The 10,375-nt window shown below is 47.4% G+C and overlaps 1 long non-coding RNA gene across 1 annotated transcript; it reads left to right on the top strand.

The window, feature by feature from the left end:
- Window positions 1-20: 20 nt before the first annotated feature.
- Window positions 21-6,698, top strand: LOC137205508 (uncharacterized). The gene is made up of 3 exons (XR_010934198.1): window positions 21-64; window positions 2,396-2,545; window positions 5,928-6,698. It is a non-coding gene; the product is annotated as an uncharacterized lncRNA (long non-coding RNA).
- The last annotated feature ends 3,677 nt before the right edge of the window (window positions 6,699-10,375 follow it).

Below are 10,375 nucleotides of genomic sequence, written 5' to 3'. Positions count from 1 at the left end.
GGGGCGGGACCTGGGGCGGGGCCCAGACTCGAGCTTTTCTGACTCGTCAATTTCCTGGAAGTCAGTGAGACAGTGGGGTCTGGGCCGAGGTCACGGGGGCGGGGCCTAAGGAGGGGCAGAGGCGAGGATAGGGTCGCCTGGGCGGGGCCCAGGGTGGGGCGGGGTCTGGGCGGTGGGGGCGGGACCGGTCGGGCTGGGTGGGAAAGCGGTACTGCTCTCGCCCAGTCTCCGCCGCCTGCAGCAGTTCAGGCGGCACCCCGCGCTCGGTGGGCGCTGCAGGCTCTGTGCGGTGGGCATCTGGCTCCCGGCCACGGGCCCCTACGTCGGCCTCCCGTGGTTCTGGGGCGCTCCCGCGGTGCGGGGTGCACTCAGGACTGGCCAAGCACTCGGATGGGCTGGCTTACTGGCTCACTGTTGTCGTGGCCGGAAAGACATTGGGGTTCATAAAGGGAAAAGAGGGTGGGTGCCGCTGAGGGAGAGGATGAAGGGGGTGTGAGCGCTGCATACCGCCGCCGCCTCGGTGCTCTGCTCAAGGGGGTGGCCCTTTTCCCCACCCCACCCAGGCCGGTGTGTAACCAGTAGGATGTCCAATACTTAACGCACTACGACCCAAGGGGAAAATTTAGTTAGAAAGGCAATGTCTTAGAATTCTGCCCAGTATTTCACATTTTGCTCTGTAAGCAAACCGACTTCCAAGTCCTCTCCATTGACAAGTCTTGCTTTTCAAATTAACTTTACTTAATTTTCTTGAAGTCTTCAGTTCCACAAACGTTATCAAACACGCACTGTGTGCTACCCAAGCCCCGGGGGATGCAGAATTGACTAAGGCAGTCTGAGCACCAAGGAATCCCGTGAGAACAAACAGAGGACATCAGCAAAGTGTGTGCCAGGCAGGGGAGAGTGCTTGCCTGGAGGGCCAGGGAACACAATAGTGCCTGAGTAAGGCTTTGAAGGATAAAAGGAGAGTTCATTCAGGTGAGTTAGGCAGAGAGAAGGAAGTAGGATATTCCAGGAAGAAGGAACAGCAAAGGTGTGGTCAGTGTGTTCTTGCCTGTGAACTCAAGGAACATCCATTTTAAAGATTTCAACTTTCCTTATTTAAATTTAAATTGGCTCTAGTCCATTCCTCAACCCTATCTTTATTGCACTTCAAGGTAGCTTCTTTCAAAAAAGGTGTTCTTAAAAATCAATTAATGACAGATCATCTCATCTCTTCTGTAGATATATGATGAAAGCTAGGGATGCCCCGGTGACTGCTCTCAGGATGACCGCAGCCCCTCTTTTCACGGTCATTCATTCCCCCTCTGCCCAGGGCCTCTGGAGCTCCTGTAGCCTCTGGATGAGCACAGGCCAAGCCTTGGAAATTTTCTTTCTGGACCTACTTTTCTTTAGAAGCATCTCTAGCTCATGTTCTCCTGGTGACACAGGTTAAGTTACGGACACAGATGGCACCTGGAAGCACTGATTTCTGATTAGGAAGCTGAAGTGGAAGTAAGTCAGGGTAGTGGGCCAAAAGCAAACATCTTCACTTCAAAGCTCTGAAAGAATTGGGATCCTCAGCCAGATATGAAACAATGACAGTTGTGTAGGGTATAGACACAGCTGTCAACTGCAGTATTCTCTGGGGGAGGAGAGAGGCTGGGCCCATGGAAAAGTGCTGCCTGACCCTATCCCGCTGACCTTGGGGTCAGACCTACTTAGGACTTGCTTTTTCATGTAAATTAGCTGGCTGTGGTCCTTTATTTAATTTATTTTATTTTATTTTTTTTGGCCCCACTGCATGGCATGCAGGATCTTAGCTCCCCGACCAGGAATTGAACCCGTGCCCCCTGCAGGGGCAGCACAGAGTCTTAACCAGTGGACCACCAGGGAAGTCCCTGTGGTCCCTTATCACAGAATACTCACGGTCCCTACAAAGTTGTAGTTTGGAATTATCTGAGTATGTTCAGACAATCATCCATGCGGCTTTCTACAATTACAAAACTGTTTCTTCTGGCATTTCATTGACTGATTACTCATCTGAAAATGTTTTCTATCTTTATCTCTGGCTCGCAGTGTGTGATCTTACTTATCCTGGGCAAAAACTGGCCCATTCTCCATAAGGTACTGAGCTCTGGACCAGAGTCAGAAGATACCTACCATGGGATATGTGCCCTCAGTCACATCCTTAGCCCTTGGAGACTTAATTCCATCAACTGGAAAATGGGAATGACGGGAATGAAAATTCCCACTGCAAAAGGGTTTTCTTTAAATTGAGATATTAGGTGAAATAATAAATTTTGCAAAGTGGATAATTTACTGCCTGGCATATAACATACTCATATAGAAATAGCTATTGTCATTTTCCACTGTAATCTGTACATGAGGGGTAACGGAACCATCTGCTGTTTCTCAGGGCCCACTGAAAAACTCCATAGGCATTTACTGAGTGCCAACAATATACCAGGCGCTCTTCTAGACCTGGCCACATGTGGCTCCTGAGCATGTGAAAGGGGACTAATCCAAATTCCACTGGATTTTGAAGACTGTGAAAAATAAAAAGAAGGTAAAAGTCATTAATTTTTCATATTGATTCATACTGATTGCATGTTGAGCTGATAATATTTTGACTATCTTGGGTTAAACAAATATATTTAAAATTATGTTTTGTTTCATTTTACTTTTTATTTTTTTTTTTTGTTTTACTTTTTTTTTTTTTTTTTTTTTGCGGTACGTGGGCCTCTCACTGTTGTGGCCTCTCCCGTTGCGGAGCACAGGCTCCGGACGCGCAGGCTCAGTGGCCATGGCTCACGGGCCCAGCCACTCCACAGCATGTGGGATCTTCCCGGACGGGGGCACGAACCCGTGTCCCCTACATCAGCAGGCGGACTCTCAACCACTGCACCACCAGGGAAGCCCTGTTTTACTTTTTAAATGCGACAGCTAGAAAAGTTTAAATTGCTCTTGAGACTTGAGTTCGTGAAGGGCACTGTTGTAGACACGGGTGAGATGACATGGAGCTTCTGCTCTAGGGAGGGGAATGAATTACTAGACACATGAGACAGGTACTTGACCATTGTTGTAAGGGATAAAAAGAAATAACCTGGGCAATAGGAAAGAGGAGTATGCGGGTAAGAGATGTGGAAGAAAGTGCGTTATAACAGTAGTGGGGTTTTGTCGACCAGTCATCACAGGACGTGGTGTCGTTTTGCTTTGTTGACATCAGTCGTAATGTGGTAGGGAGCCCTCTTCCTCAAGTGGTCAATCAGGAAAAAGCTTTTAAAAGGTATCAATTCTCGATGTAATCAGAAGGGACTTAAGAAGTTGTGACACACTTTTGCAAAGTAGTTGTACCAATTTTTACTTTCAGCAGGAAATTCTCAGAGAGCCTGCAGAACCCTACTCTCCCCATAACTGAGTTTTTCAGACTTTTAATTTATGAAAGTGGGTGTCAACGGTGTCTCACTGTGGTCTTCATGTACATTTCTCTGATCACCAGTGACAATGGACAGTTCATCAAAAGCGTTTCCTCACCTGGGTTCTTTTTGTGACGTGTCTGCTCAATAAATCCCAGCTGCTGCTGCCGCTGCTGACCTGGGACCACACTTTTTTAATTTAATTTAATTTAATTTATTTATTTTTGGCTGCGTTGGGTCTTCCTTGCTGAGTGTGGCCTTTCTCTAGTTGCGGCGAGCGGGGGCTACTCTGTTGCAGTGCTCGGGCTTCTCACTGTGGTGGCTTCTCTTGTTGCAGAGCACGGGCTCTAGATGCGTGGGCTTCATTAGTTGCGGCACGCCAGCTCAGTAGTTGTGGTGCACAGGCTTAGTTGCTCTGTGGCATGTGGGATCTTCCCAGACCAGGGCTCGAACCCGTGTCCCCTGCATTGGCAGGTGCATTCTTAACCACTGCGCCACCAGGGAAGCCCCAGGGACCACACTTTGAGAACCACTGCCCATAAAAAAGATTCCCCTGTATGTTTCACCAAGAGTTTTAAAGTTTTGTTTTTGACCTTTATGTCCTTGACATCACCTCTGAAAGTTAAACATTTTTATACGTTGTTATCTCACCACACTTGGAATTTCCTGGGTGATAGGGACGTCTTTTGTTCTAAGCAGACAACTCTTGGTGGGTTCCTTGCTGGCTTCAAGTCACCAGAAAGACCAAGCCGTGGTCAGAGGGTTGGAACTTTCAACTTCATCCTCTGTCCTCTGGGGAGGGGAGGGGGCTGGAGACTGAGGTAATAATCAGTCATGCCCACATGAGGAAGCCTCCGTCAAATACTTAAACGATGGAGTTCGGAGAGCTGTCAGGTTGTTGAACACGTGGAGGTGCTGGGAGGGTGGTGTGCCCAGAGAGGGCATGAAAGTTCTGTATTTTATTTTTATATGGTAAATATCAATAGACATAACCCACGTAAATAAAAATTCTTCAAGGTCTTCAATCATTTTAAAAAGGGCAGAGTCCTGGGGCCAAAATCTTAAGAACTGCTGACCTAGCAAAAATTATAGATCAACATAGGAACACATGTAACATCATATATTCAAACTATGTGCTTGTAACTCCAATTTACATTTTCCTGCAAATTATATTTTTTGAATAAAAATTTCTACCAGTCTATATATCATGTTTCTGTAAAACATGGTAGGGTTTCCCAAAATGTTTGATTTTGAATAGATAACTCTCTGAAGCCATTTCTTGCTTCAGAAATGAAGTATTTGTTTATTAGTACCCAGGAGTGTACAGACGCCACAGAAATTGCTTTCACATTGTCAGAACTGACATTCAGGAAGCCTGTACTAAGTAGTGTACACACAGCCATGACCGATCCCAACACTAACATCCCGTTTACAGAGAAGGAAGCTGAGATTTCAAGTGATTACGTACCTTGGCCACAGCCATGCAGACAGAAAGGGTGCAGCCAGGGCTCAGACCCCAGTCCAATGCCCACCCTGGGAAACCTAAGGCATCGTTCTCAAAGAGCGGTCCTTGGCAACAGCATCACCTGGGAACTTGTCAGGACGGATGCACCTGCACCACATCTGCAGAATGAGAACTGTGTGGGCGGAGCCCAGCACTCTGGTTTAGCGAGCGCCAGGTGACGGTGACGCACGCTCAGGTTTGAGACCACTGCTGAATGACGCCCGTCTCCCCCTGGAGCCGGCCATGTGTCTCCATTTCTGCGGCTCTGCGAGCTTCTCACCTCACCCTGTGAGGTCAACAGGCAGATCTTATGTTTATTTAATAAACGAAGAAACGAGGCTCAGGGAGTTTTAATGACTTGCCCGAAGTCAGCTAGTTAGTTTCGGAACTGGAACTTGATCCCAAATCTTCGGTCTCTTAATCTGAAGCCACGAGTAGCACCAACAGGGAATCCAGGGGCAGTAAGGTCAGAGCAGTAGCCAGAGACCTCATTTTGCTGCCTTTAGTCAAGGGGGAGAGAACAAGCACGGGTCCCCTCCAGGGGTCTGGCCCATTGTAGCCAGACGCTCACTGTGATGGCAGCCCCTGGGGCTCCATGTCGTCTATAGGCCGTTCACGGTTTGCTAGGATCTGCAGGGCATTCAAGACCTTAGTGCTCACACCCTGAGACCGTGAGTTACACTCATCACCACAGGAGTTAGACACACACAAAATCTGGATGCAGGTGTGGTTTACCATAGTGTCACCTTCTGACTTCCACCTCGTCACAGTTCTCCGTCATCCCATAGCACACAACCCCCGCGCCCACCGTGACACCAATGCCTGGGTGGGGGAAGCCTCGCCCTGGTGCAGGCAGCACCCAGGCGCCTGTTCTGTAGAGCATTTTAAAATGATAATAAAACCCAACCAAAATTTCCAAACACTGTCAGCGACAGATACTCCTCCCAGAAGAAAACCTCTCTTGTTGGCCTAGAAACGGTGTAGTTTCCCATTTTCACTACTAACCTTTTGTGAAAATGAATAAACAGGAACCTCATTCAAAACAACTGCAGCCTGAACAGGAAGACAATTACCTTGCATCTCCAGCAGGAAGATGGTTGTGACTTTACTGCCCAGCAGAAGGGAGGAAGAATTCCTCCTCGCCTGGCAACAGCCCAGCCAATGAGAAGCCACTACACTTCAAACTCCCAGTTTCCTCCAATGGACTCTTAGTTCAGAAGAGCCCCTCCCAGTTCCCCTACTCCTCTATAAAACACGTTCCGCTCCTCTGTTCCTAGGGCTTGCCTCTAGTTCCCCACGGGTTGCAAGTTTTGAATTGCAATTCTTTACTGTTCCTAAATAAACGAGTTTTGCTGGTAAAATAACTGGCTGTTTTATTGTTTTAGGTCAACACGTTTCACAAACGTTATATTTTACATGGAAGTTAATTCCAAGACCTCCCAGTCATACAGTTGGTTCCAATGCAAACGCACTCAGCTATAAAAAGTTCACGTGGTTCAGAAGTATAGATCTTGCTTCAGGCATGGTTCTTGCTTCAGGCATGGTTCGGTCCAACCCCTGCGGCACTGTGTCCTCCTGCATTTAAAAAGTATATTGGAAGTAAAAAAAATATGGGCTTGCCTGGTGGCGCAGTGGTTGGGAGTCCGCCTGCTGATGCAGGGGACGCGGGTTCGTGCCCCGGTCCGGAAGGATCCTGCAGGCCGCAGAGCGGCTGGGCCCGCGTGTCCGGAGCCTGTGCTCCGCGGCGGGAGAGGCCGCAGCGGTGAGAGGCCAGCGTACCGCAAAAAAAAAAAAAAAAGAAAAAGAAAAAAAAATATAGTAAGCCATGACTGTAAACACAAAGCAGTAGGACTTGAACTTCCATTACTTCACTTGTCATTCTACGTCAGCACTTATGTTTAAAATTTAAAACAATGAAAGAGAGCAGTGAGAACTACAAGGTGAAGTATTTTTGTTAAAGTGCAGATTTTAGTTTGTACATTAAAAATTTTACTAAAGTTGATAAATATCATTAAAATTGAAATTTATTCATCTTTTTGAATGTTAATTATTAGTTTTAAAAGAGTGAATTAAGAAACTAATGATTACCGGGACTTCCCTGGTGGCGCAGTGGTTAAGAATCTGCCTGCCAGTGCAGGGGACACGGGTTCAATCTCTGGTCTGGGAAGATCCCACACGCCGCAGAGCAAGTAAGCCCGTGCACCACAACTACTGAGCCTGTGCTCTAGAGCCCGCGAACCACAGCTACTGAGCCCACATGCCACAACTACTGAAGCCTGTGCTCTAGAGCCCGTGTGCTGCAACTACTGAGCCTGTGTGCTGCAACTACTGAGCCTGCGCTCTAGAGCCCATGTGCCTCAACTACTGAAGCCCCCGTGCCTAGAGACTGCTCCGCAACAAGAGAAGCCGCCGCAATGACAAGCCCACGCTCGCCACTAGAAAAAGCCCGCGCGCAGCAAAAAAGACCCAACGCAGCCAAATAAGTAAATAAATAAATAAGAGTTTATGTTTTTTTTTTAAAAGAAGAAACTATTACTAATGATAATCACATGATTATAATCAGAAATACTTCCGTCGACTAGAGGAGGGTGTTAAGATAATAACCCACCCTGGGCATCAGATGCCCTTGGGAGCCCCTGCCCACCACACTACTGGGTTTCTACTAGCTGTAGAAACAGTCCACCAGCCTGTCCCTCAGCTTGAAGAGCAGTACAAAATGCGCCCCCCCACGTCACCCAGAAAACATAGATCAAGTACTGAGCTAATGGCTTTTTAGTTGCAATCTTCCTGAGACAATGGACTTTTGTTATTTATTTAACCCATTTGCATGATGCCCTTGAAGATGGTCACCAAGGTCCACCTAACAGGGACCTGTAGATGGACGTGAACAGTGGTAGCAACAGAGTGACACTGAGGATCATTTCTGCAAGGCTTCGTCAAGGTTTCCTGACCTCAGTCCCATGGCAAGTGGGGGTCAGATTCCCTGACCGTGGAATTGTGGGGGTCTTGTGGGGCGCTGGGTGTCAGCGCACTTGGCGGGGCCTGGGTGGTGGAAGTGAGGAATTGCCGGTGCAACTCAGTCCCCGAATCCTGCCGCTCTCCTGTCCCTGAGCTATGAAGTTCACATATGTTGACTTCAAATTCCAGCTGCACGATTTCTAGCTGTATAAATTTGTTGAGTTGCTTAACCTCTCTGTTCTGTGCTTTGAAAAATGGCGATGACGGGGACTTCCCTGGTGGTCCAGTGGTTAAGAATACGCCTTCCAATGCAGGGGACCCGGGTTCTGATCCCTGGTCGGGAAACTAAGATCCCACATGCCACAGGGCAACTAAGCCCTCACGCCCCAACTACTGAACCCATGTGCCACAACTAGAGAGCCCGTGCTCTGCAAAGAGCCCATGTGCCGCAACGAAAGATCCTGCATGCCGAAATGAGGATCGTGCATGCCTCAACTAAGACCCGACGCAGCCAAATAAGTAAGTAAATAAAATAAAAATTAAAAAAGAAATCCAAGGGCTTAGCAGATGAAGAATTCTCAACAGGGTGTCTGAGCTGAATGGTGAACCACAGGGGTACTTTCACAAACACAGCAGGCCATATTCTGCTAAGTGCTTAGAGGATGAAGAATGGCTACTAAAACTAGCCAAGTTAGCACAGATTAAAAAAAAAAAATTGAGATGATGCCGCTGTGCACGGTGGCTGTGCATATCCACTGACTGCACATGCTCCTCTAACATGGCTGACATACTCTAACATGTCCTCAACGGCACACCAATTCTTTTCATCCTGTGCATATTTCATGAAGGTTAATGGGAAGGATGATGTTGCTTTTGATGAAATATATTGAAGATGAGCAAATTATCAGTTTATGATAAAAGTCAAAAGTGTAAATATTTCTATAATTTAAATAGTAATATGTGAGCAATTACCTTCTGTCTACTGATAGGTCACCGATGTCTAAAGGTCACATATTGTTATATAGGAAGAGTGACCTTGAGACTTGCCAGAAGAAGCCAGTGACCTTGCTTCAATTAAATGCACAAGATTCTCACCTTCATTTCAGGCTTGCACATTTATTTCACTCACATGCTTCTTACACTAGCTGATAGATAATAATAATAAAAACCCTGCCAGCAATAAGTAGAGGGGAGAGAAAAACCTTCTGGTTAAACTCAATCCATTAATTCTTGATCAGACAGGCAGGTCAATAAATTCATTTTACCTTCAAGGACCCATTGGTAACTCTTCTTCTGTCACTTTATTATTAACATTGGGAAGTGTGATTTGGAGGGGAAAGAATGACTTTGAAGTCCAGGCTTTCTCACCCAAACAACCTCTAGGCTTTCTGCCTCACAGAGCTGAGATAAAGCATTCCCAACACAGCATCCTTTTTCATGGGGACTTTTATACAATATAGAAGTAACTTTTTAGGGACTTCCCTGGTGGCACAGTGGTTAAGAATCTGCCTGCCAATGCAGGGGACACAGGTTCTATCCCTGGTCCGGGAAGATCCCACATGACGCATGTGCCACAACTACTGAGTCTGCACTCTGGAGCCCGTAAGCCACAACTACTGAGCCTCCGTGCCTAGAGCCCGTGCACTGCAACAAAGAGTAGCCCCCGCTCGCCGCAACTAGAGAAAGCCTGTGTGCAGCAACGAAGACCCAAAGCAGCCATAAATAAATAAATAAATAAAATAAATTTTAAAAAAAAGAAGTAACTTTTTAAAGGAGAACAGATCTTGCTTGTTTAACCGTGCTCCCTGCCCTGGCGGTATTCTGTCCTGGACCAGAACTACCCAGTGTAAAAAATTAATGGGCAGAATTAAATAGAGTTGGGAGACCAGAACGGGGAGCTCGCCTGCCCTGCAACAATGGCAGAGCCCAACAGGAAGAAGGACTCCCCTTCCCTCCAGGCAAGGACTCAGCCAATGAAAAGCCACAGACTGCCTACCACAGCCCTCCCGCCTCGCTCTTCCTCTCCATAAAAGTGCTCTTCCCCTCACCATGCAGGGCTTCCACGCGGCTCACCACCTCTCTGCTGATCCTGAATAGACCCACCTTTGCTGGAGAAATACCTGGCAGTCTGTTTGTTTGAGGTCATCACTTTTCTTGACCTTACAGGGACTGGAGGAGACTCCCAGCACCTCCGGGTGAGCAGACAGGGGTGGTACCCTCATTGCCCCATTGGGCTCACTGCTTTTCTTGCTGCCCTGGAGTCTGAAGGTACACCTTTCTCCTGGATCCAAGATCACGGCGTCTTTGTGTTTGAATCTCTCCAGCTTCATTCAGGATCTATTTAAGGGCTTCACCTCTCCAGTTAAGGCCTCACTCTGTATAAGGGTTTTCATTTGGCACTTCGGTCTAATCTTGAGGTCAGACTGTTTCAACCAAAGCTGGCTGAAAATGCTGTTGGCCCAATTCCTTTGGGAAGGGACTGCTTCCGGGGAAGCAGTGCTGGGTTTTCAGCCTTTGG

This window comes from Pseudorca crassidens, chromosome 14 (assembly GCF_039906515.1).
Source record: "Pseudorca crassidens isolate mPseCra1 chromosome 14, mPseCra1.hap1, whole genome shotgun sequence".
NCBI lineage: Eukaryota > Metazoa > Chordata > Mammalia > Artiodactyla > Delphinidae > Pseudorca > Pseudorca crassidens.
Note: the sequence above shows the minus strand (reverse complement) of the source record. Positions and strands in the feature narration are given on the sequence as shown.